At 48.6% G+C, this 27,331-nt stretch overlaps 2 long non-coding RNA genes across 8 annotated transcripts in view; one reads left to right on the top strand and one right to left on the bottom strand.

Annotated features, from left to right (window-relative positions):
- LOC103348125 (uncharacterized) overlaps window positions 1-27,331 on the top strand; it is a 168,660-nt gene that overhangs the window by 55,611 nt on the left and 85,718 nt on the right. For 4 of the 7 annotated variants that reach the window (XR_016236577.1, XR_016236576.1, XR_011389321.1 and 1 more), the window contains one exon: window positions 15,351-15,497. This is a non-coding gene — a long non-coding RNA (uncharacterized LOC103348125). Of the gene's footprint in view, window positions 1-15,350; window positions 15,498-17,633; window positions 24,405-27,331 lie in introns of those variants that run through there. The other 3 variants (XR_016236579.1, XR_016236578.1, XR_011389323.1) reach the window with 3 other exon arrangements.
- On the bottom strand, window positions 23,445-26,960 carry LOC138849979 (uncharacterized). Its single transcript, XR_011389326.2, has 2 exons — window positions 23,798-26,960; window positions 23,445-23,665 (listed from the first exon to the last, which is right to left on the bottom strand). It is a non-coding gene; the product is annotated as an uncharacterized LOC138849979 (long non-coding RNA).

Here is a 27,331-nt window from a genome sequence, read left to right on the forward strand (position 1 = left end):
ATTAGGGCGACAGAGAAATATAGAGAAAGAGAGACATCTTTTATCTGCTGGTTTATTCCTCAATGTCTGCAACAGCTGGGCTGGACCGGGCTCAAGCTGTGAGTCCAAAGCTCAATCTGGGTTTCCCCACATAAGTGGCAGGAACTTGAGCCGTCACTTGCTGCCTCCCAGGGTGCACGTTAGCAGGAAGCTGGAATCAGGAGCAGAGCCTGGACTTAAATCCAGGCACTCTGATTTGGGATGCAAGCATTCGAAGCAACATCTTCACTGCTGTGTCAAACACTCACCACATGTTGTAAAGTTTTAGATAACAAAGGATTGGCAATGCTCATACATTTGTGTTTGTACAAATCCATACAGATTAAAAAACATAAATAAGACTATACTCTGTATTATATTCTCTTATCAGACACCTATGACAGAACAGATCTGCCTAATGCTCTCTAACTGCATATGGATACATTGTAGCCGATGGACTATTTCTGTATCTATGGGCATGTAGGTTGTCTACAATTTCCCACCATTGTAAACATCTTGGTGAACTTCTCTGTCTGTATATATCTTTTTTCTTTTTTAAAAGATTTATTTACTTGAAAGTCGGAGTTACACAGAGAAAGAGAGGAAGAGAGAGAAAGAAAGAGAGGTCTTTCACTCACTTGTTCACTCCCCAGTTGGCCTCAATGGCTGAGGCTACAATGATCTGAAGCCAGGTGCCAGGAGCTTCTTCTAGGTCTCCCACATGGGGACAGGGGCCAAGGACTTGGGCCATCTTCTGCTTTCTCAGGCCATAGCAGAGAGCTGGATCAGAAGTGGAGCAGCCAGGACTTGAACTGGGATGCTGGCACTGCAGGCAACAGCTTTACCCACTATGCCACAGCGCCGGCCCCTGTCCATATGTCTGTGCACATGTGTCACTGTATCTGTCATGTGGAGTTGTGGCTTGAAGCATTTGAATTTTTTCTTTATTCTTAACTAGAACATGAAAATTGTACACATTTATGAGGTATGTGATATTTTAAAAAAGATTTTATTTATTTGAGAGGTAGAGTTACAGAGAGAGGGAGAGACCTAGAGAGAGAGGGAGAGTCAGAGAGAAAGGTCTTCTATCTGCTGATTCACTCCCCAAATGGCTGCACCGGCTGGAGCTGGGCTGATCCAAAGCCGGAGCCAGGATCTTCTTTCAGGTCTTCCACGTGGGTGCAGGGGCCCAAGAAATTGGGCCATCTTCTACTATCCCAGGTCACAGCACAGAGCTGGATGGGAAGTGGAGCAGCTGGGACTAGAACTGTCGCCCATAGGGGATGCTGGTGCCGCAGGTGGAGGCTTTACCTGCCACGCCACAGCACTGGCCCCTGTGATTTCTTGGTACATATATACATTGCAGAATGTTGAAATTGGGAAAGACATTTCCTCAACCATTTATCATCTTTATAGTGAAAACATTCAAAATCCTTTCTTGTAGCTTTTTACATCTAGTACATTGTCATTGTATATAGTCACCGTCCTGTGCAACAGACCACCAGAACTCTTTTCTGCATTATCACTGTAACTCGGGACCCATTAGTAACTTTGTTTCCACCCTCCCCTCTCCCCACTACTCTCTTTGGTAGGTCAGTGGTAACCACATTCTACTCCCAGCTCCTACAGGACTAACTTTTTAAGAGCCCACATTGCATTTGAGCTTTCTATCAATGCATTCTCTCCTACCACGAGGTTAAGCCGGTTTGTACTCCAACCAGCAATGAATGAGTGGCCATTTTCTCACCTCTTCGGCAACACTGGATTTTCTCAGTCTTTAGAAATGTTGCCAGTCTGCCATTTTTTTTTTAAAGGAAGCAGCAGATTGATGTATTCTTGGTTACTAGGGAGATTTCCACAACTTTTTATATACGTAGGGCCATTTGTTTTCCTCTGGCTTCCAAAGCCCTAATTTTGTGAGAAAGAATAGATTGACTTACCACTTGAAACCTGCAGGGGCGCAGGCTCTAGGAAGAGTGAAATGTGCTCTGTAGTCTTCTGGCCCCTAAAATAGCTCCGCTCTCACGATGCAGAGGCAGGTACGGGATTTCTCTTTGCGTTTGGACTCCTGGGCTCTGCTTTGGGCTTGCTTCGGGGAGTGCAGAGGGGGAAACTTGGGTCCAACCTTTGGACAAGCAGAAGTCATTTCCGAGTCTGACTTCCTGACTGCAGACCCCTCTCCTCCATCCGGGGGAGGACTTCACTCCTGGGATCTTCACTTCTGCATAGCCTTGGGTGATGGCCTCTGTCTCAGCTTTGCCACCCATTGCATTTGTGTTGCAGTCTACTGGCATTTGCCTCCCCCTTAATCAGAAGCTCTTGGAGCCACTCATTCCTGAACCCTGAGCCTTAGCACTGTGTCCTCTGCTCAGGACATGTTGGTGGGAGAGGGGTTTTCTGAGGATCTTTGGCCGGGAGTTCTCAGAGCTACTTCCTGGTGGTCAGATACACCTTCTCCCTGGCCTGGCTCGGGACCATCCTTTGAGCACAGACCAGGCAGGTTCCTGTGAGGCTAAGTCATTAGATAGGAATTTCGTTGGGTTCCCATTTTCTAATCCTGGAAAAATGACAAGACAACTATTTTTTGTTTTGTTTTGTTTTGATTTATTTTGCTTTTCCCCAGAACAAAATCTAACCCAAAATATCTTCTTTATCTGACTGTTGCCAACAAATAAAATTCCACCAGTAGGTATGCATGTTCTTGGTTTAATGAAAATAATGTCCCTTTATCAAATAATATAATGTATTTACTCATTTACCCGACTCCTAGTAATGATTTCACTTTGCTTTCTCCAGGGCTTTTTGAAACGAAAAAAAAATTTTAAGGGGAACAGATTTGGTACTTTAGAAGGTTTCCAAAAGAGATTAAAAATAATTATCAAGGGGGCTTGCGCTGTGGTGCAGTGGGTTAAAGCCTGAAGCGCCAGCATCCCATAGGGGCCCTGGTTCTAGTCCCGGCTGCTCCTCTTCAGATCCAGCTCTCTGTTGTGGCCTGGGATAGCAGTGGAAGGTGGCCCAAGTCCTTGGGCCCCTGCACCCAGGAGGGAGGCCCGGAGGGAGCTCCTGCCTCCTGGCTTTGGATCGGCAGCTCTGGCCTTTGCGGCCATCTGGGGAGTGAACCAGTGGAGGGAGGACCTCTTGCTTTGTCTCTACCTCTCTCTGTAACTCTTTCAAATAAAATAAAATAAATCTTAAAAAAAAAAAATGATCAAGGGGCTGGTGCTGTGGTGCAGTAGGTTAATCCTCTGCCTATGGTGCCAGCATCCCATATGGCTGCCAGTTCTAGTCCTGGCCTGCTCCTCTTCCGATCCAGCTCTCTGCTGATGGCCTGGGAAAGCAGTGGAAGATGGGCCAAGTCCTTGGGCCCCTGCACCCACGTGGGAGACCCAGAGGAGGCTCCTGGCTCCTCACTTCAGATCTGTTCAGTTCTGGCCATTGCGGCCATTTGGGGAATGAACCAGCAGATGGAAGACATTCCTCTCTGTCTCTCCCTCTCACTGTCTGTAACTCTACCTGTCAAATAAATAAATGAAATATTAAATAATGATCAAGAGCCACATCAGATGAGGCCGATGGTCAAGTTGAAGCATCAAGAATCACTGTATTTGGAGACATGAAAGTGTGAGGTTTTAGAGGAATTAATTTCTTGACTGGGAAAGTTAAGCATGTCTTTTGGAGACAGAACGATGAGATAGAACCCCCCATGAACAGCAAAAGGAGTGTGCATGGGGCTCCGATACAGACTGTCTGTGTTCAGGTCCACCTGTGCCATTAGAGCTGTGCTATTTGGCACAGTTATTTGATCTCTATTTCAGTTTCTGTGTGGATTCTTGTGAATATTAAGAGAGATAATGAGCTTAGTATAGCATTTGGCATTTCATGGGACCTTATTCTTATAAATCGTCTTATTGAAGCAATTAACACCAGCAGTCACTTTCATGTACAACTCGGAACCAGTCGGAGCAGAATGGAGAATTAGTTGAACTTGGCCAGATAGCTGTTGACCAGCGTACTTAAATTACTCACAAGAGCTTTGTTCTAACACATGGATAGTTGCAAGGAGAAATCAGGGTTAATGAAAAGATTGTGGCTGGCGCTGCGGCTCAATAGGCTAATCCTCCACCTTGTGGTGCCTGCACACAGGGTTCTGGTCCCGGTTGGGGCACTGGATTCTGTCCTGGTTGCCCCTCTTCCAGGCCAGCTCTCTTCTATGGCCCGGGAGTGCAGTGGAGGATGGCCCAAGTGCTTGGGCCCTGCACCCCATGGGAGACCAGGATAAGTACCTGGCTCCTGCCATCAGATCAGCACGGCGACCATTGGAGGGTGAACCAACGGCAAAGGAAGACCTTTATCTCTGTCTCTCTCTCTCTCACTGTCCACTCTGCCTGTTAAAAAAAAAAATGTGTTATTTACTGAGTACAGAGCTACTCTAGCTGTGGTGAGAAAATGTAGTAACTCAGTGGCAGGATGCTTGTGCCCGTTTCCCTGTGCTATGGGAAGTGCAAGACCCCTTAGCAAACGTACCTGTAGCCCCTGGAGTTCAGACAGATTCTAGATGGAGTGGTTGCATCTTGGTAACTCCTGGGTTGTCACCCAAACTTGTCAAGTGGTGGATAATCCAAATACACCCAAAATATCCTGTTCACCAACTAAAATGATTTGCCCCATCTGTTCTGATGACACCTTAGAGAGTAGCACTAAGAGTGAAATTGGGATGAAACAGAGGTACTGGGACCATGTGGGAATAAGGGGGTGGGTGTTGAATGCTTGGGACTAGGAGATAGCAGAATCTTTATTCTTAATTTCACCTGGGGAGGAAGAGGGCTGGTGAAAGACAAAGTGGTTGAGGCAGAAAGGGCAACTTCTCTAGCCTCAGAATCAACTGAGAGGTCTTTGATTTCAAATCCGTGAGATGGGGCCCGGCATCGTGGCACAGTGGGTTAAGTTGCCGCATATGATGCCGGCATCCCATGTGAATGCCAGTTTGAGTCCCAGCTGCTTCACTCTGATCCAGCTCTTTATTAATGAGCCTGGGAAACAGCAAAAGATGGCCCAAGTGCTTGGACCCCTGCACCCACGTGGGAGACCTGGGTGGAGTTCCAGACTCCTGGAGTCAGCCTGGCCCAGCCAGGGCCATTAGCAGCTGTCTGGAAAGGGACCCAGTGGATGGAAGGTCTCTCTGTAATTCTGCTTTTCAAACCAATCAGTAAATCTTAAAAAAGAAAACCTGAAAAATGACAGTTCCTATGCAAGTTAGCATCAGTTATTTAATTTTAATTGTTACTCTTGGATCTTGATCTTTCTTCTCTCTTGGTCAATAAAGTCATATCAACTTACTGTAGAAAAGGATAGAAAAGTTAAGGGAAAGAAAAAAAAACCTCAGTGATCTCATAAGGAACGGATAACCCTTTGGACACTTGGGTCTCTTCCCAGCCTTTGTTTTAATATAGACATTTTTCTTATTTGAGGTCAATGAATATGTGATACTTTGCATGTATATTTTCCAAATAATGCTTTATCACCACATTTTCCATAGCTTTTTTTGTGAGTGCTATTTTTAATAATTGCCTAATATTCTGTAGAATTGATGAGATGTGTTTTACTGAGCAAAATTAAGTTGCTTTCAATGCTTTTTCTATTTTTATACATGAATCTATGTCCATATTTCTGACTGCTTCCTCAAGACAGATACTTGGAAGTGGAGTTACTGGGTCAAGGGGTCATACCACAGTGATTTTCAGAAAACATAACCAATACATAGTCTCAGGTGGTTGTCTAGAAAGCATGGGGATTTTATAGGCTCTATTTAGGCATCTTCCCATATACTCAGTTCTCTTTTCCTTTCTCTGTCACCACTCAAACCCTATTCCTTTCCCCTCTTGCTTTCCTAACCCTGGCTGGCCATCATGTACTCTAGAAAGCAAACTTGGTTTCCAACTGACTGCCAGGAGAGCATTGGATATTAGTGACTTATCAGGGCTGGTGGGGGGGGTGCCCTATTTGCTTGCATTCCCCAAGAATTCCAAGATACAGCCAGTGATGGAGGAGCAGGGTCCTAGTGCTGGGGCGCAAATGCAGACAGGGGCCCAGCGGACAAGAATGACTGCCTCTTCTCCCTCCCCCACCCCCGACCTTCTTCCTCGCTTCATTCACTTGCTCATTGATCCACACAATGATTACCTATTAGATACAGATACTCTGCTAGATGCTGGTGAGAAGGTATGCCGGTCAAGGTTCTTGGTTATGATCCCCCTGTAAAAGACTCTGGCTGAGGTTATTCCTAACATGGGTGTGTTACGAGGATAGCGGTCCCTTCTCAGAGTTGATGGAGGCAGGGACCCAGGGAGCTGGGCCGTGGAGAACAGTTAAGGGCGTGCTCCAGGAGCAGTCTGCTGGTTAGGACTCACTGCTGGCAACACCCTGCTGGTACAGCTCCTGCCAGTGGCTAGAACACAAATAGGCCCAGAATGAACCTGCCTTTTGGCTTTCTTCCCAGCAGCTTTTAATTTCTGGGCAGAAGCCTTTGATTGGGCAAAGCCAGGTCATGTGATCACAGACTACAGGGTATGTCGTGCTCCCTTGGCCTTCGTAGGAGAAGGTGGGTCCTTGTCGCTCACCAGCTCTCACTCGGTGGAGGACTTTCCTAAAATAAGGAGATGGTGTTCAGATTCTGAGACCCCTCTCCTGTGCACACAGGTGAGTCTCATCCTATGACTCATTGTTTAGGAGCAGAAGGGTAAACACATGACTGTGGTATGTGGATGTCTCATTCCTCATTAAGGTGAGGACAGAGAATACAGAACAGGTAAGAGGCGTCAAGAGGATCGAATCTGGAGACTCGCTGGAAGTGGGTGGCAGTGGAGAGCAAAAGAGGCAGAAATTTCAGACTGTGGATAGCGGAGCAACCAAAATGGGCAACACAGGAGGAAGCCTGGTTTCAAGGGAAGGACCAGCACGTTGGTTCACTGCACTTGGGCTCTCCTGGACTCGGCATGCAGATGTCCAAAGGCTCATTTGGTGACTCAGCAGGTGTTTACCCATCACCAGCTGTGTTCCAGGTGCTGGAGACACCATGTTTAAGGAGGAAGAAAACCAGCAAAGGAAGCTGAGGAGGGGCTACGTCTCTTGCCTATGGTCTTTCTAGTTCTGGAAGGTGTGCCTGAGACCTGTTTGGAATGTTGAAGGGGAGGCATCGAGGAGATAACCGGTGTGGAACAGCCTCTCCCATGCTGCTCTGGTCCTGCAATGGCTGTGAACACCAGGGGGTGTTCCCTGCTCTGCCTCCTGCCCCGTCATCCCCAGGGTGTCTTTGCCTTCTCTGCAGCAGCTCTGCTCTGTAGCAGCGCCTCGTCAATCACCCGTAGGAAAACTTGCTTCCTGCCCCTGGGCGAATGGCACTGTAATGTGCCAGGAGCTGGGGCGGTCCTGACAGAAGATGGCAAAACTCATGGAATGTGAAACTCTCAGAGCCTCCTATTTTGGATTTCCTCTTGGCTGCCTTCATTTCAGTTTATCTCTTTCCATACCCCCACGGTACTTGGTGTACCAGTTCTGGAACTACTGGTATTTATTGCTGTGCCGGGGAGGCCCATTGCACAAGCCCTCCTGAAAGAGAACATTGTCCCCATCACTTTAGCATCTCTGCCCTGGGGGAGCTGTGAGGCTGAGGAATGGGCCCTTCTGCTGCCATTCAGACTCCTGGCATCTTAGAACTGGAAAGGAGTTTGGTGGTTGTATTTGTTAGAGTTCATGGGATATGCCAGTATATATGTGTACACACACACACACACACACACTTTAAGGACTTGGCTTATGTGATGTTGGTGACTTGGGGAATCTGAGATCTGCAGGGTGGACCAGCAGGCTGGAGACCCAGGGAGGAGCTATAGTTCAAATCCAACCACAGACCGCCTGCTAGCAAAATTCCTTCTTGTTCAAGTGGATCAGTCCTTGGTCTATTTAAGCCTTCAATATGTCACTCACCTTCTTGGAGGATCCAGGGCTTTGCTCAGAGTCCACTGATTTAAATGAAAATCTCACCTGTAAGACATCTTACAGGACACTGTTTGACTCTGTATCTGGGCACTGTGGCCCCAGCTGAGTTGATACAGAAAGGTTAGCATCTCCTGGGCCGTTGAGTCCAGCCCTCTCACACGACAGGCAGGGAAATGGGGTGCAGCAAAGTTCAGTGAGCCAAGTGGAGCCAGGTAGCAGTTTAGTGGGGCTGGGGAGGTGGAAATGAAGACCTCCAGGCTGTACCCCAGTGCCACTCACTGGGGTAGTTCCTCATGGGCAATAAACCCAGCACATGGCTTGGCACCAGAGGACGGAGCCTTCTGCCACGTCATCGTTCCGATGGGTTCCATTGGCTTGTTTGTAGATCTGCAGGGTGTAGTTTAGAGGAGAGCTCTATTAGGCAGCTTCGTGTGTGTCTTCTGGGATGCTCCAGCTTGGGAGAATCCATTTGGAATTTCAGGAAAGTGAAGGCTGTGTTTCTGGAATGGTGCTTTTCATGAAGTCACAGATGCCCTCTGCCCACCGACTCCTTTGTTTTCAAGGGGGATTTTTTTTTTCCAGTATGGTTTTGAGCACAGCTGTCAGGGATCTCAATACATATTTGTTGGGTGATGAATAATAAAAAATTCATCTTGAGTTTCCGCTCAGGTTGGAAACACAGGGTGTGGTTCTGTAGCATGATGTTGACTCATGTTCTGAATGGCCAGTGTGGGTCCTGCTTCTCTCTCCACAGAACCCAGTCGGGCACCTGCTTCCCCTGCTGCCTGCTAATTCCTTCCTGCTCTGGGGAGAGGTCTCGTCAGGAAGAATCCTAACCTCTAAGTCATAGAGGTAGGCAGGCGCCCTCACAAGTGCACGGCCTGTCTCTCCTTCTGAGGAGCAGCTGAATTCAGAAGGGACAGCAATCGTGTTACAGAACGATCATGATCACGTGTGTAACAGCTGCTTTTCACTGAGAAACCACGGGGCAGCAGCTGCTCTGTTAAGCATTTTATATGCATTTGATCACGGGATCAGGTCTGTCCTCTGTCTTTAGGGACGAAATCGGATGTGGTCCTCCAAATAGGGAAACTTTCCCATTGAAGCAGAACAGAGTGCCCAGGACGCATCCAGAATGGTGCTGGCACCGTGCAGGAGACACCTGGGGTGTGGGGTTGTCTGAGATGGCTGCGAATTTGGAGTCACATTAGAATAATCTCTGTGAAGCATTTTGTGAATCATTTGCTGATTCTGTTGGGGTCCCTTGTACAGGAGAACTTTAGGGAAAATTGAAGATGGGCTTAACTTTTTTTTTTTGTTTTTTTTCAGTGTTTAGACATATTCTGATTTTTATTTTTATAAGTTAGTAACAATTTTTCTTTAGCATGAAAATCTATCAGGTACAGAAACAGGAGGAGAACCAATTTAAAGAAATAAACATGAACATGAATAATGTTTTTAGGTATTTCTAGAAAAAAAAAAGGCAATGAGAATTCCAGTCATGATAGGTTGGTTGGTCATACCAATAGCCTGATGAAAATTTTGCTTAAAAGGTAAGGCTGTACTTCATTAGAAAAATATTTAACTTAACATATCTCAAAATTTTTAACTTAGCTCCTGGTCTTGCTAAAAAAATTTGAGTCAGGGATGATCTCTCTGTTGGGACAATTCAGTCTCATAGATTTGGTTTCCTCCATTTCTTTTGTAATTACTTCTTTCTTTAGTGCCATTTTGATAACTCAGTTATACAACTAAACTTTTAATGATCCGTGCTTAATTTAAAATTTCATATATATGTGTGTGTGTGTGTGAGTGGAATTGTAATCTTTTCTTTTCTTTCTTTTTTTTTTATCTTTTATTTAATGAATATAAATTTCCAAAGTATGACTCACGGGTTACAATGGCTTCCCCCCCCTATACCGTCCCTCCCACCCACAACCCTCCCCTTTCCCACTCCCTCTCCCCTTCCATTCACATCAAGATTCATTTTCGATTATCTTAATATACAGAAGATCAGCTTAGTATACCTTAAGTAAGGATTTCAACAGTTTGCTCCCACACAGAAACATAAAGTGAAAAATAATAGATGATTTTTTTTAAATGATGATGAAATCAGATCAGACCTATTGTCATGTTTAATCCCAGTGAGAGTCAAGTTGGGAATTGATAATTTCTTTTTCTTTTTTTTTTTTTAACAGAAGATCAGTTTAGTGTACATTAAGTAAAGATTTCAATCGTTTGCACCCCCATAGAAACACAAAGTGAAATATACTGTTTGAGTACTCGTTATAGCATTAAGCCTCAATGTACAGCACATTAAGGACAGAGATCCTACATGAGGAGTAAGTGCACAGTGACTCCTGTTGTTGACTTTACAAATTGACACTCCTGTTTATGGCATCAGTAATCTCCCTATGCACCAGTCATGAGTTTCCAAGGCTATGGAAGCCCCTTGAGTTCTCCGACTCTTATCTTGTTTAGACACGGTCATAGTCAAAGTGGAGGTTCTCTCCTCCCTTCAGAGAAAGGCACCTCCCTCTTTGAAGACCTGTTCTTTCCACTGGAATCTCACTCACAGAGATCTTTTTGCCAGAGTGTCTTGGCTTTCCATGCCTGAAATACTCTCATGGGCTTTTCAGCCAGATCTGAGTGCCTTTAGGGCTGATTCTGAGGCCAGAGTGCTATTTAGGACATCTGCCATTCTATGAGTCTGCTGAGTATCTCACTTCCCATGTTGGATCACTCTCCCCTTTATTTATTCTATCGGTTAGTGTTAGCAGGTACTAGACTTGTTTATGTGCTCCCTTTGACGAAGATGGGCTTAACTTGACTATGTGAGCCCTGGCTCAAGGGATTCCCTTCGAAAGTCCCTTTTGGTGCTCAAGAGACATGAGTCACTGCTCCAAGTCATGGAAGGAGCAGTGGGCGGGACCTCGGCATGAATGACAGAAATAGATGGCACCATTGAATCAGTCAGAAAAACTGATTAACACTGGATTAAATATTCAATCATTTATCATCTCAGGAGCTCTGAGGCAGGCATTCGGAGGCTAGTTCATTAGCAACAGTGTCTCACCAACTATCCAGGGTTGTTCATTTCTACTGTAAGAAGCAGCAGAACTTTTGACTATTATCTTTATATTTGCCACTTCATGGCCACATAATGATTACCACAACTCCAGACATTGTATCTGAATTCAGGGATGAAAGATGAGCGTAAGCATGTGTGTGTGAGAGGGTAGGGTGGAGAGGGAGAGGGAGCACTTACATGTATTTATACCTGTCTACTCTGTAGGAAAGTAAAAAATTTCCCAGAAGCCTACTAGATGACTTCTCTCTGTCATTGGCTGGAACAAAGTCATATGGACATTCCTAGCAGAAGAGGGGCTGAGAAAGCGAGTGTCTTTTAGGGAGGAATATGATTGTCTTGACTATATTTGATCGATTTTAATTCATAGTCTGGGGGCAGGTATATCGCTTTCCTGAACAGTGTTAGGGTTCTGACCACAAGTAAGAAGGGTATCTATATATGGGTGTCTTCACTTCTTATCCTAACATTGTGACGTGTTAATGGTGAGGGAGCTGAGGGCTTTGATGGGGAGGTGGTCTGAGCGAGGTCACCCTGGCTATGGAGTACTCCTGTGGATTTCTAGAACTGTGCTCATCTGTCACTTTAGTCCCCTTAGTGCTTGAGCAGCCTGCAACCTTCTCCCTAGAAGTTCCTGTTTGAATAATGGAGTGAGAGCGTGTCCACTGTAGGCAGAAAGGTCATGCGTGTCCCAAGGTCCTGCACCGGGACTCTGGGGCCAGCAGACCCTTGTTTTACTGGGCAGGGCAGCGGCTTCCCTGGATTTCATGGAAATAACCTTAGACAGAGACTTCCCTCGGGAAGGGATCTGGGGAGTAGGCAGAGCCCCTGAGAAGCCCTCAGTGGACCCTGGTCTCCTCCATCCTGCATTTTCTGGTCGCCGACTTTCCTAGCAGAGCCAGTCAGGGAGGGGACATCCTCTCGGTGTGATCAGCAGCCTTGGAGAATTTGCTGCTCAAATGGGAGAAAACTGTCATGCAGGAGAGGAACCGACTTCCTCTGGGTCCCTTTCAGAGAGCAGAGCTAGAAACAATGATTGACTTTACCAAGAAGAGTACTTCACTGGCCCAGAAGGGCAGCCTTTGACAGCAGAGAGAGCTTGTTTTGAATCTTGTGAAGATTAAGTGCAATACTATGAGTAAGGTGCTTAAAATAGTGCTGAGACCATAAATGCTTGCTTCTTGTCTTGGATGAAATGAAGGTCATTCAACTACAGAGTAGACTGCTGTGGAAGTATCCAAGTACTTAACACCAGCACTGTCACCACCAATAACCAAGTCAGTCAACATTCATCGAGTCTTTAAGTGACTGTGTACATAAATGTTTATCATGTGTGCGGCACCTTGCTAAGTACTTTACATGAATTTTCTCAGTTAACCTTTATGGAAATCTTGGGAGGTAGTTGCTTATTATTTCTGCTGTGCGGATGAGAAGACCAAGGTTAAAGGGGCTAAGACACCTGGCCAAAGTGAGCTGGTGGGGTGGAGAAGGGTTAGAGACCCGCCTCGCCCTGCCTTGCCCCATGATGCTAGCCTGCAGGGCATGCGGTTCCTCTGAAACACACCCTTCCTTGGTGATGATTGCATGAGACCCTGGTTCCCAGGCTTTCCCGGGTCTTATCAGTATTCTTTCAAAAACCCCAGCAGTCTATCAGGACAGATTGAAAAAAAAAAAAAAAAGAGCCTGGTTTTCCCAAGGGCATTCCATTCGTATCTTTATAGACATTTCAAAAGCAAAATTTGTAAGCTGATAAGAGACAGCCTTGCTGGAGTAAGCACAAGCTATAGCTCAGCAGCACAAGTGGAATTAAAGTTGAAGATGGTGTTATGCGTGGTGACCATGCACTTCCCTCCTTGTCCGGCGTCCAGTCCATGGTCTGCCCTGTCAGCCAGCCCCTTGTGGTCTGTTTTGTTCAACTGACGAAATTCCATTTCTCCTCCTATTCCCTGCCTGCACCGAGTAGCTGAACACAGCTGCAGAAAAACACTCGAAGATGCTGACCAACTGTCCTTTACATTGGGACCTGATTTTGAAGAGGGCTCCGATGGTTAATTTTATGTGTCACCCTGACCAGGCTTAGAGTTGCCCCGGTGATTCTGGAAGAGATTCGCATCTCAGTCAGCGGCCAGGTAAAGAAGACTGCTCTCACCAGCACAGCTGAGTGCCCGCCAATCCAGTGAGGACCTGAACAGAGCAAAAAGGTGGAGGAGGCTGGTGACATGGCTCACTAGGCTAATCCTCAGCCTGTGGCGCCAGCACCCCAGGTTCTAGTCCTGGTCGGGGTGCCGGGTTCTGTCCTGGTTGCTCCTCTTCCAGTCTAGCTCTCTGCTGTGGCCCGGGAGTGCAGTGGAGGATGGCCCAAGTGCTTGGGCCCTGTACCTGCATGGGAGACCAGGAGGAAGCACCTGGCTCCTGGCTTCGGATTGGCGCAGCACATCGGCCGTAGCAGCCATTTGGGGGTGAACCAACGGCAAAGGAAGACCTTTCTCTCTGTCTCTCTCTCTCTCTAACTCTGCCCTGTCAAAAAAAAAAAAAAAAAAAAAAAAAAGTGGAGGAAGGGCAAATTCTGTCTTCCAGAGGTGGGGACCCACATCATCTCCTGCCCTTGTGTATTGGTGCTTCCGTTCCTGGGCCTTTGGACTGGACCTTGCACCCTGGCCACCCTGGTTCTCAGCCTTTGGGCTTGCATTGAATGGCACTCTCAGCTTTCCCGGGCCCCAGCTCGCTGATGGCCGATCACAGGACTTCTCAGCCTCTGCAGTCATGTGAACCGGCTCCCATAATGCGTGTTTTCTCTCTCCACCTCTGTGTGCCTCCTATAGATTCTGTTTCTCCAGAGAACCCTGAGAAACACAAGGGCCCTCAGTTGCACGTGGGCATCTGCTCAATTTCCATCCCATTTGCCCAGAGGGCTGTTTCTCTACTTCTCTCCTTTAATCCTTTTATTTTTTTTTAAATAAAGATTTATTTATTTTTTTGAAAGTCAGAGTTACACAGAGAAGGAGAGGCAGAGAGACAGAGAGAAAGGTCTTCCATCTGCTGGTTCACTCCCCAGTTGGCTGCAACGGCCAGAGCTGCGCCGATCTGAAGCCAGGAGCCTCTTCCATGTCTCCCACGCAGGTGCAGGGGCCCAAGGACTTGGGCCGTCTTCTACTGCTTTCCCAGGCTATAGGAGAGAGCTGGATTGGAAGAGGAGCAGCCGGGACTTGAACCGGCACCCATATGGGATGCTGGTACTGCAGGCAGCGGCTTTACCTGCTATGCTATAGTGCCTGCCCCTCCTTTAACCCTTAATATTCTTTTCCTGAACCTCACTGGGAGAAAACAGAAACAGGCAGAAGAGCACATCCTATTCCTCCCACTGCAAAGCCGTGGGCCCTCCCTGCAGTTGTCCCATACGTATTCTGCCTGCCCTCGGCCCTGGACCTCCCTTGTGGCTAAGGCCCATCTGCACACTCATGTGCCGGTCCTATGCCCATCTCCTTCTTGAGCGTTTAGCTTTCCTGGTGTTCTTTCTCCTGAACCTGGCATCATATTTCCCCCCGACCCCTTTCCAGATGGCTTCCTCCATCACGCAGAGGTACTGTAATACATGCCACTTAGAAAAGAGGCCTCTCACTCCTCAGTCGTCTCGTGCTACATTTCGATTCTTCCCTAAACATACATAACGGAAACAGTAGTTTACCTCTACCGCCTTCACCTCTTCAGTTCCTGTTCTCCTGTGTCCCTGTAGGGAAGACAGCCGTCACCCAGTGGAGTGTAGAGCGTCACGGTGCTCGTACGAAGTGAGAAGTGCTAGGAAGAAATGAAAGTGACAGGGCTGGGCTGGCCCCAGGGGCCTCCGAAGGAAGTGACTTCCGAGAGCAATTTGTTTGTCCTACAGACATGTCTCAGTTCTTTCTTCCTTTAAACAATTGCTCACATATATGGAGAGAGGGAGGGAGGGAGGCAAGACAGAGAGATTCAACCGCAGCCATTGGTGTTCTCAGCAAATGCCGGCAATGGCTGGGGTGGGGGTGAGGGTGTGTGCTGAAGCCAGGAGCCGAGAGCTCAGTCCAGCGTGGTAGCAACGCAACCACTTTTTTTTTTTTTTTTTTGCATTGCACTTTATAATTGCATGGGTAGTTTTAAATAAATGAAGAGAGCACCTTCCAGGAGCTACACTAGTAGGAAGATCCCACCAGCGTTTACATAGTAAATTTCTGTAATTCTGCAAAAGATTCTTGATCTTCAATTAAAACCCTTTCAGGTAGGTGCTCTCTGCTTGCAGAAGCAAACGGAAGGACCTAAACTCGGAGGCAAGCCTGGGATGCTGAGAACGGAGAAGAGAAATGACACAGGGCCGTTCCGAAGTTCTATGTCTACTTTGCGACACTTGTCCATCAATGACGCCTGTGTAAGTATTGTAGGGCAAACCTACATATGACAGAAATATGGCAAAATGTTAAAAATGGTTGCATCTTACAACCTTAAAACCTCCAAAGCTATCGTGCAGAATTACATCTTTGAATACCTTCGCCTGCTGGATGTCAAAAGACCGTACTTGGGCTCATCCGTGAGAAGTGGACAAATACTCTAGAGGAGCTCTCTACGCGCTCTACTTTGGTTTTCTGAATGAAGCACAGACAGGCGCTTTGCTGTCCTCCAGGCAGTGGAATAGTCGAGGGAAAGGGCAACAGTACTGGATCACTGCTTAGACTCTGAGCAGCTGAGTTCATTGACAAAAGAGTTCATTGACAAAAGTATCCTCCCCCAAATGGTTTACACCAAGGAGGGGGAGCTCTCATAGCCACAGTCACTATAGGCATCCAACAGGCAGGAAGATGGTTTCAGGCAGTGGCCGGATGAAAGCAGACTTGAGATGCACAGCTCTGGAATGTGGTCGTCCACTCTAGGTCCTTCTTTACTGAGACTGGATTTGGTGTGATCGTTCTCTGATGGACTGCGAGGTGCTTCCTCCATTTTCACTACCACACTAGGTCAGCCCTCCGTCTCAGGGCGTGTCTCTAAAACTAGAGGCTTGCTATAGATGTGGTCAAAATGAATTAGTTCATGAATGGCTTCCAGCTTGGCTGATAATGTCCTCATGGACCAAGAAATTTCACTGCTGCATATCATGCCTTTGTATTAATGTACCCACATCCACTTACCTATTCTGTTGATGATATTGGGGCCATTTTGAGCAGTGCTTCTAGGGGCATTCTCATGTGTGTTGTACCGTGCCAGTATGTTCAAGTTCCTCTATGGTGAGCCGGCGCCGTGGCTCAATAGGCTAATCCTCCACCTTGCGGCGCCGGCACACCGGGTTCGAGTCCCGGTTGGGGCGCCGGATTCTGTCCCGGTTGCCCCTCTTCCAGGCCAGCTCTCTGCTATGGCCAGGGAGTGCAGTGGAGGATGGCCCAGGTGCTTGGGCCCTGCACCCCATGGGAGACCAGGAAAAGCACCTGGCTCCTGGCTCCTGCCAGGATCAGCGCGGTGCGCCGGCTGCAGCGGCGGCCATTGGAGGGTGAACCAACGGCAAAGGAAGACCTTTCTCTCTCTGTCTCTCTCTCTCACTGTCCACTCTGCCTGTCAAAAAAAAAAAAAAAAAAAAAAAAAAAAAAAAAAAAAGTTCCTCTATGGTAGATACTAGAAAAACAATTGCCGTTTACTGGTAATGCAAACTGTTTCCTACTCTTTCTGTCTTGAAACTGCTCTGACACTTTAGGCATATTTTTGATCTTAAAATACTCTTTAGGGTCACCAGCTGTCTCCACGTTGACACACCCAGGGGCTAGTTCTGAGCTTCCCACTAAATAATTCCTGTTGTGAATCCCACATTTTGTGACATCAGTATCCCAATTTTCAAGAAAAAAACCCAGTATATAGGTGTGTATATAGAAACCTACGTGTGACAGAAATACGGCAAAATGTTAGAAATGGTTGCATTGTAAAGAATTACAAGGAGACATTGCCATTTTCTAAGGGAGTGGTTTTTATAGCACCTGCTCCTCTTGGGGAGGGGCTGTAGTGAGGCCGCGTTGGGAAATCCTTTGCCTCTCACGTCACACTATCAGTCATGGCATGGTGACTTCCATCTGGGAGAGCTAGGGTGAGCAAATGGCTTGCTCTTTTGAACAGGGAACTGACTCTAGAAGCCCACACTCACATGTGTGCTACCTCTTGAGTTGTCTGTGGTTAGTGTGGTCTGATTACATGCTCGGCCTGGGGCCTCATGTCTGGGGGAGGGTGCGGGATGTCTATTGCAGAGGAGGGCAGATCCAGTCAACTCACTGATGGAGTGGAAGAGCTAAGCGTGATGATTTTGAGAGACTCAGTCTCTGGATCCTAATTTAGAAGATGAGGCTATTTTTTTTCTTAAAATGATGGAGGAGTCCCATGGTATTGCCCACATTTTTGAAGCTTACTGAATAATTCTTCTGCCACTAATAGAGCTAACCTGTCGTTTTGGCTCTCCCATCCCTACCTTTTTAGATTTGAAAGAGATCTCTGACAGCCGGGCCTTTTTCCTTGCTCTCTAATTGTTTTACAGCTCAGACCTGTGAATCCCAGATCCCCTGTACTCTGGAACCACTTCCTGCCTGGCAGGAGGTTGAAAGGAGTCTTGGAATCAAGTTTTGCCGCAGCTGTTGGCCTCTGTCCATGTGGTTCTCCTGATCGGAATGCTGTCTGCCTTCTGTTTCGCGGGTTCCCACCAACTCATTCTTCAAGGACAAGGTCACCTTGAAGTTATCGTTTGCCTTTCATGTACTCTGAGGGACAGGCCAGGGGGGCAGCTGGGTCTAAAATCCAGCTCACGTTCCTCTCAACACACACTGACTCTGTGTCTGCTCAGGGACAGGTGGATTTTCTAATTTGTCTCCCTAAAGCAGTCCTCCAAATTTGCCCTACGGCATTTTCTAGATTAGCTGTATTGGTCAGTTTTCTGTTACCAATGAAATACCTGAGGAAATGAACCTCAGGAGGTTCAAGTCCAAGGTCAGACAGCCCCACTGGTTTGGCATTGAGTGAGGGCTGAGAATGGTAGTGGCTGAGCTCACATGCAAGTGCAGAGAGGGAGGGAGAGAGAGAGGGAGAGAGAGAGGGAGAGATTGAGTTGGAGGAAGGATCACGAGGTGGTACATAGAGAGTTTGAGTCCAAACTCAGGCTTTTATAACAACCCTTTGGGGAGAGCTGTCTTCCAAGTGCACATCCCCAGTGACCTAAAGATCTTCCCCCAGGCCCCACCTCCTATAGGTTTTACTATTACCCAGTAGCACCACCCTGGGACCAAGCCTTTAACACATGGACCTTTGGGAGACACCCAGTCTAATATCGGAATCACAGTGCTGACCGAAGCCCTGTAGGTGCACCTCCAGCGGGCCTGGTGCCCCGAGCCTTCCGGGACTACCAGGCAGAGGCAGGCTTCTCACGTCTGGGACTCTGTTCCATTGGCTCATTCCTTCTCTCTCCCTCTCTACTTCTCTCCCTCCCTCCCTCCCTCTCTACCTCCCTATCTCCCTCCCTCCCTCCCTCTCTTCATTTTGAGATCATTTTCGGTTTGCAGAAGAGGTTGCAAAGGCAGTGCAGAGAGTTCCCATGGACCCCTTGCAGTCTCAGTCTCCCCTGGGGCTATCGTTTCCCATTTCTGAGGTCAACATCCTTCCGATCCAGAGCTTCCCTGGGATTCCTCAGAGAGCCATGGGAGGTGGCGGTCCTAGCTGGAAGACTTACAGACTGGGTTTTCTCTTGGCTGTGGTCAGGTCTGGGTTTGTCCAGAGGCCATCCTTCCCGGGGACTGTGTGCAGGTGGGACAGCGGGGGTGGGGCATGGACATATAGGAAGGAGAGGGGGTGGACGTGCCCACATAGTCGGTGAGGCCGTGGTTTGCTGTTGAGAGGGAGGAGGGTTTGCATCCAGTAGGAGCTGTGTGGTTCAGGGGCTTGTTTTCTTCTTCTCTCCCTTCCCCTATTTCTTGGCCCTGGGGAAGAGGAAGTGGCCACATGACAGAGATGGATGCAAACTCTGTGAAGGACATTGCACACCAAGACCACAGCACTGTGTACTGCAGTCCTCGGTGGAGCCTGGGACGGGGTCAGGAGAGAGGATGTCAGGCATCATCTGAGATTCAATGGGCCAGGGACACTGTGACCTGAACAGTGGGCCTGATCCACCTGCCTCTGGGTGCAGCAGGAGTTCCAAGACAGAAGTGGACTCTGACTGAGAGCCCAGAAGCTGCCGTTCTCCAGCACCTGTGGGCATCTTCTTGGGAGAACTGGCTAGTGGTGGTAGGGTTTGGGGGCCACAAGTTCCTTTTGGGAGGTGACTGGAATTAGACAAAATCCTCAGGGTAGAGCCCCACGGCTGGATTACTGGTAGTTTGTAAGAAGATGGAGAGAGACCAGAAGATGGACTCTTGTGTTTATGCTGTTTCTTGCTATGTGATGCCCTGTCCCACCCAAGGACTGTTAGAAGGTCATCACCAGGAGCAGCCCCTTGGGCTTGGTCCCCCAAAACTGTGAGCCAGAATACACCCCTCTCTTTCAGAGTTACCCAGTCTGTGGTGTTGGACTAATACAGTGATTCAAACAGAAACTAATGTGTCTGGTGTCAGAAGCCACATTCTCGCCACAGTCCCACACCGCTGCTCAAGTCCTGTGCTTGTCATCCTACGAGACTGTGTTCCAGGCGCTCGCTTCAATCACCCGGGCTGCTTACCAGGAAAGTCAAGGCCGGAGGAATCCAGATCCAGAGAAGCAGAGTCTTCCGGGGTGGGGCCAGCCCTTGCCTTTGTCACAAGCTCTGCAGGCACTTCTGACGTCATTCACACCCGAGACCTTCTTGGGTGGTCCTTGGGCATCTCTGAGACTCCAGAGGAGACAAAGGCTCCGGATTTCTAGAACTGAGCTCAGTGTGCTTGCCACCTGCTCTGTTTCCTGTGGTGGGGGAAGAATGAAGCAGATGAGTCTTGGCATTGATCCTTCGTGGGTGCTCCTTGTGAAGAGACAGTGGTTGTTACTGGAATTACAAGGTCACCTGGACGGGATGCCGGAGCATCAGCTAGCCACAGCGGTGACTCCAAACCATCTGCACGCCGCTTTTGTTGACTATGTATTTAGAAAAGACGTTACACACAGTCAAGTTTACATTTCAGAGCAGACAGTGGCCCACAGCCATGGCTATTGAAAACAATTGGCGTTTATTGAATATTTACTCTGTCAGGTGCTTTGTATGCCTCCTTTAACTGCCTTGTGAGTTGGCTATGAATATTATTCCCGTTTGGTTGGAACAGAAACTGATGCTTAGAGAAAAGGTTTTACGTAGCTCATAACTCTTGAGTCAGGATTCAAAAAACAGTCCACGGCACTTAATATCCAGGACTCTCTGACCCCACCCAGGACACCAAAGCCTGGGCTCGGGGTATCTGTCTTCTGATGGTTTCTGCCGAAAAGATCTACCAGCTCTCACCCAGTCGGAGCCTGGATTCTGTTGAGCAGGAGACTGCTAGATGCTGTAGGTGAGCCCACGGGGTAAGAGGAGACACCTGCTCCCAGAAACTCATAGTGTAAATACGGATAGGGCTCTGGCAAGAGATGCTAGTGATGCAAACGGGTAGTGATGCTTGGACTTTGCTCTGTGGGCCTGTGTGTGTGTGTGTATGTGTGTGTAATGGGACAAGAGTGTGAGAAGAGAAAGAGAGGGAGGTAGGGTGGATCTTGGGGCTATGCAGTGGTGGCTCTGAAGGCCTGGGGACTGTGGCATCCTGCCTGGCTGGTGAGGAGAGAGAGTTCTCCATAGAGGTGATCAACATCAAGCAGATAGCACATTCGATTCTCCGGGCAGTTTTAAGAAAGATCAACACCCAGGTCCTGCATGAAGATGACAAACGCTGGTTTCGTTCAGCCAGGCTGGGAGTAGGGACCCATCATTTTTAGACTTTCCCCTGCACGATTCTTAGAACTTTTCAGACTGAGGCCCAGGCAAATGCATGCTATTTCCCCATCTCCTGGCCCCCATTCTGAACACCAGCCACAGGTCTTTCAACAGATGTCTTGGTGCTGGATCTCCTTGTTCTCTTCCGAGTTGACCGCGAGGCCAGCTGGCCACGCAGTCGCCTGCTTGCAGAGGCTACCGCCTGCTGCTGTCAGTCTGGGGCTGTTTCATCATCAGTTTGCCCCGTGAGTTTTCAGTGTCTCTGAACACATCTGGCCGGCCGGCCTGTTCTGTGCAGTCCCGGGGAAGTGCACCGTGGTGTAAAGACAGCTGGGGGCACTTTACCTGCAGGGCATTGCAGTGATGGCCTTTGTTGTTGACTGGAACAGGCTTTCGCAGGGTTCCTTCCTGAGTGTGTTGTTGGGGGAACCTTTCAGATAAGTTGCTTTTGTAAAGGTCAAGGGAGTCCTCAGCACCTTGGGGAAACAGCACCCATGAGGGGGTTTCAGGGACATCAAACCCGGAGGAGGTGACATGACCGGCAAGAGGGCAGCACTTCACTGATGCTCGCTCGCTCACTCGCTCGCTCTGTGTGTGTGTGTGTGTGTGTGTGTGTGTCTGTAGATGTATATATTCCTTTCTGAACCATTTGAAGGCTAAGGGCAGTCACCTTGCCCCTTTATCCCTGAACACGTCAGACCATCTTTCCTACAGACAGTGTGTTACAGCAGTAGCTCTCAATCTTGGTTGCACACGTTAGACTCTAAATGTAGCTAGGAATCTTTCAGGGAGCTTTAAAAAAAAAATAAGTACCACTTAGTATCCCCCCCCCCCCCCCCACACACACACCCAGGCTGCTCCTTCTTGGAACAAGTGAATAAGAATATCTGGGGCATGGGATCCAGCGTCTGTGCTTGTCAAAGCTTTCTCAGATGATTCCACGATGCAGCCAAGGTTAAGAACCATTGCGTGAAGGGATAAGAGAGGCTTAAAACGTTCAGAGGGCACTGCAGTACGTTGCAAGGAACAAAGTAGAGTTGGAAGGCGTGGCTAGGGAACAGTGATAGGCACCAGCTTTGGAGGCGAATAGTTAAGTCCAGCTGGTTCCAAGAACTCAGCTTAGCTGTAAGAAACTGATGGCCAATTTCCAAACATCCTTGCAATCCTCAGTTCATGAGCCATTTGCATCACACGGCCCAGGGAGCATGCGAGGGCTACTAGTGAGAGCAGCAGCCCAGTGCCTGTGTGCCCTGTGCTCCGGGAGAAAACAAGGGAGGGCTTTGAGAGTCCCTGAGCTGCCAAGGATCCAAGTTATCTAACTGCCAAGGAAGGTTAGGAAGATGCTGGGTGTGGGCAGCGTGCCCTGGCATCTACGTCTGTGGTCCCGTGATAAAGTGATACAGACAAGACACCCGACCGCCATCCGGGGCCTTAGGTGAACAGGTGTGGGCTGTTTGGTCAGGATGTAAACAATCAGCTGGGGACACTTAAAAAAAACTTTTTATTATGAAATAGTTTCAAAGGCATAAAAGAGTTGCAAGAAAAGAATGAAGGACTCTCATTCCTTTAGCCGAGATTGATCCATTGTTAATTCCTCACCACACTCCCTCCCTCTCCATATGTATTATATAGTCATTATCCAAACCATCTGAGTTCTAAGGGCAATCAAGTGAGAAAGGCAAAGGCTGTTCTGAGCTTGCGTGGTGGCAGGGAGGCAGCCACCAACACTGGGGTTCTGGCAGAGACCCAAGGCAGGCTGAGAAGTGGGAAAGCAAGGGCTCACATGTGCTGTGATTGGCAGCTGTTGGCCCAGGGAAGGTGGAGGTGGCTCACTACAAGCTGGGCATCCTGTGTGATAGGTTAGGGATGGGATCTAGCTGGCTTTCTCTGGTTGGCCTGCAATTGGAAGCCAGGACAGCTTGGGGAGGCTGCTTGTTACTAATCAAATGCTGGCCACTTGGGGCCAATTGTTACAAGAGTTACTGTCTAGCTTCTTGGACCATTGTCACTAGAGGTGGCAGTCCAGGCTTCCTGCAAGACTGAGTTAGAGCAGGCCGCCCATCTGGATGAGGGGTTGCTCTCCTGGGCAGGGCTGCTGGGGTTGTGGGTCAAGGCTCTGTTATCACATCCATTTCTATGTTCAGTCTCGGTACAACGGACAAGTTCAGATGGACCTTTGACATAGCAGCAGTCTGTAACGTACACTCCACATTCAGATTTTACCAATGGCTCCAGTCACACAGCCTGCAGGGCAATTTCCCCTTTGGGGCCAAATGTCATTGAGGACCATGCATTGCATTTGGTGGCCCTGTCTCCTTAATGTCCTTTAATCTGAAACAGGTGCTCAGCCTTCGTTTTTCACCCCTCCGTTATTTTTGAAGTGCATAGGCTAGCTGTTTGCAGGGTGGGGCACACTCTTGGAGACACAGATTTTTTTTAAAAGATTTATTTTATTTATTTGAAAATCAGAGTTACACAGAGAGAAGAGGCAGAGGGGCGGGGAGAGAGAGAGAGAGGTCTTCCATCTGCTGGTTCACTCCCCCAGATGGCCACAACAGCTGGAGCTGAGCTGATCCGAAGCCAGGAGCTTCTTCCGGGTCTCCCATGTGGGTGCAGGGGCCCAAGGACTTGGGCCATCTTCTACTGCTTTCCTAGACCATAGCAGAGAGCTGGTTTGGGACTCGAACTTGTGCCCATATGGGGTGCCGGCGCTTCAGGCCAGGGCGTTAACCCACTATGCCACAGCGCCAGCCCCGAAGACACGAATTTTTATCCAGACTGACCGTGAAAAGGCACCAAAAGCCAGTGCCCCTGCAGGCCTTGCTCCTTGTCTAGTGTCAGGGACCCTGGGAATTGTTCGAGTTTCCGCAGCCCAGGTAACCATGCAGAAAGTCACGTCTACGTGCAGGGCGGTGGACGAGCTTGTAAACAGAGCGGTGATGTTCTCTAGCAGCTAATCCCTTGCAAGGCCAAGGAGAGTCTGTGAAATAGGTCTCGGCTACAGTTTTGGAAAGCTGTTCTCTCATGAGTTCGGGTTCCCTCTGCATCTTACAAAACACAGACGCCGAGTTTTTCCTCCTCTGACCTCTCTTGCCTGCTTCCATCTCCCGTCTCTGCCAAGAGGCCAGCAACCTTTTCCAGGCCCCGAGCGGGGAGGATCAGAGTGTCATTCGTGATGGGGTATGGCAGTGGTGTCCCGGTTGGGTGAGATTGGCCTGTGAACTTGAGAACATCAGAGACTCGGAAAGTTTTGAGTCTTAATGGCCTCGGAGCTGACCTGCCTCTGAAAACATCCACGCCTTGGTAACTCCAAGCTTCTGTCACGGAGTGATTTCTGGGTCTGTCAACGGCCCGGATCACAGTAAAATCCCCTCTATCCTGATCCCTCCTAATGCTCTGAGAAATAGCAAGGCTTTATTTATGGGGGATTGGATCAAAATAAATTTGCTATGTGCAGTGGTTAAGACTGTGGTGTTTGGTGTCAGATCGTCTGGCGTAGATCTCTGTGTCCCTGGGCAAGTTGCTTAACCTCTGCTTTCTCGGCAGTGCAGTGAGGACAACGTTAGCTGTCTGATAGGGTCGTGATGAACCATGGCAGCTAGCACAGTGGCTGGCGAATCACGAGCCCTCATGGACTGTTCACAGTGACTCTCCCTCGGCTTGCCATGGAAGAGGAGAGCTACAACCCATTTGCTGATACTCCTGTGGTGGCCATTGTCGAGAGAGTATGGGTTTTGGTGTTCCCCAGATGTGGCTCTAGATCCTGGCTTTTCCCATCGCTGGCTGGGTGATACTTGGCAACTGGAACATTTCTGAGCCTCCGTGATCCGCATTTGTAGAATGGGAATGGCAGTAGGCTTGCAAATGTGTCAGGACGATTCAGCAGGAGAACCAATCAGTGTAAAGCCCCCCAGACAGTGCCCAGAGCAGAGAGGGTGCAGACTAAGGGTACCTGTTTGGTATCTTCCCCCTGTCTCTCCTTCCCCACCTCTCCTGGCCCCACAACAGTCAGCATCATTTTTCAAAGAGGAAAGAGAACAGCTAGTTGCACAGGTGTTGGGGGGTGGGGCAGACATGGGCTTAGAATGCCTTGGGATCATTATTACCTGAGCTATTTATCATTCAATGACCAATCACTGGGAGATCTCTTATCAGAACAATCTCCTTGTAGTTTTTCTTAAGGAAAAGGAAATGGGAACAATTAGTTTCCGAGCCTTGTATGTTCCTTTTGTTTCTCTTGGTCCTGCCAAACTCGGGACCCAGAGCTTTCTGCCTCCCATGGACTCCATGCCCTTTCTTCAGCCTCCTCCCTTCAGAGACTCCCACCTTCTAGACCTTTCTCTCCGCTTCGCCCTCGTTAAATTACTGGTCTTTTGTGGTGTCCTTCAGGATCTGTGGAAAGCGGGGCATGCCAAGCTGGGAGATGCCCGATGGCTGACCGTGAGGGCATTTACTCCTGGTTTTACCAGAGCCCTTTGATCTTGGAGTCCTAGGTACTTCAGGGTGAAGGGAATCTCCAAGGTTTCTCGTTGTGGTAAAGACCTCACGGTCGGCAGCAGAACTGGATTCAAAAGTCAAGCTTTCTGACTTCCAGTTGGGATTTCTTCCACCCCCAGGTGAGTGGGGGAGACGACTCGGGTCAGGCACATTGACTCTGTGCCCCCGTGGCCTGCGCAGTGAGTTAAGACCAGGGACTGTGATGTGCCTTGAATGGGAGTGACCCTCCCAGATGTGCCACTGAACAGCCAGTCCCGTTCTGGAGGGTGAGTTCCAGGCTTCCGTTTTTTAGCACTTACTTTTGGGGATGGTTCTGTTTTGCTCAGATCTAAAAAGTCAGTTTGGTTAGTTTTTCGCAGGGGAGAAGAGCTCCAAGTTAGAAGCAAAGGCTATTTTTATTCCCAAATCTAGGTGTGTTCAGTTATGCTCACATGTGGCAAGGAGCTGCGCTTCCTACTCCAGGACCAGAGACTCCTCAGGCCCTCAGGTGTGTCTGGCAGCAGGAGGGGAGTGTGCATTGCCTTAGACTCTCCCATCTCTCCGCCAGCCCGGTGCGAGCCACCCAGAGGCATTTCTTCCAGGAGTTTCCCTGTTAACTTGCAAAGCAGAACCTAAGGACAACAAGAAAATGATCCCCTCTTAGTGCTACGGAAAGAGTGAGTCACCACATCAGTGCGATTCAGGCAGGATCCAGAGGGAAGGGCCACAGGGAGGGGTGGGTTAAAGATGGAAGGAACACGTTCAGAGCGCTTGTTTCTCCCAAGTCAGCCACCTCGAGGAAGACCACAGGGCGATGTGAAGCCTGCGGTCAAGTGAGGAGAGAGGTGTCACAGCGAGCGAGCTTGGGGAAGGACGCGGAAGTGCATTCCATTCCAGGTTTGCTGGTGTTGAATGTACGGAGCGCTGCAGGCTTACCACTTTGGGACTTACCCGATGCCCACTTACACAGCGTGGGTCTCTTTGGGCTGAGCTGGGAAGAGGAGAACAGTCCACCAACTAACTTTCCCCCTTGCCCGTCTGGCTCCCAATTCTGATTCCTATCTCACCGAAGCAGAGCTCTGGGAGTCTGGGCACTGTAAATCAGGCTTCCTATCTGAATGCCGCAGAATCTTCCCCTGAGGCAGTCGGCCTGAGCCGGAGTTCACACACACTGCCCAGCCCTCTGCAATTCTGTCTGCAGATAACCCAGCGTCCCAGGAGGCCCAGCCTGCCTGTCCTGCTGAGAGAATCCTGTTGTCTGTGATAGAATCCAGAAGAGTCCTCGGGGTATCTGATGAAATTTGACTTTTGGAGAACACAATAAGGATTATGACACATTCCCCGTTGTATTTTAAATAGAGACCTTTAATCTTGCAACCCCTGGTATTTTAGGATTCAAAAAATTAGGGGGACGATTAGACCTTCAAGTTCAACTTTGATTGAACTGTGGGGTTAGTGAGGACTCACCGTCTCCTCTGCCGTTTTTTTTTTTTTTTTTTTTGTGACATGGGTTTTTTCAACTCTGGGGCCTAACCAGATTTGAGGCTTAAAATAGCCAAGACTGGATTGTCAGAGGCTCAAATCAAGGCCAACTTGAGGACACAGGGGAAGGGAGGTCTGAGTATACACGAACGTTGGTTCTGTAAGCTGAGAATCTAGATGATCGTTTTAGTATGTGGTATCAGAATCATATGGGATGCGTGCTTAAAATATGCCTGGGATCCCGATACTGCTGGATCAGAGATTAGGGTGGGGGTGGCCTAGTCTTGACATTTTACACAATTTCTCCGTGTGATTCCAATACACACCAAAGGTTAGGAGACTCAGCTCCTACCATTTCT

The sequence above is a fragment of the Oryctolagus cuniculus genome, chromosome 6 (assembly GCF_051225735.1).
Source record: "Oryctolagus cuniculus isolate XC-2025 breed Fujian yellow rabbit chromosome 6, ASM5122573v1, whole genome shotgun sequence".
Lineage (NCBI taxonomy): Eukaryota > Metazoa > Chordata > Mammalia > Lagomorpha > Leporidae > Oryctolagus > Oryctolagus cuniculus.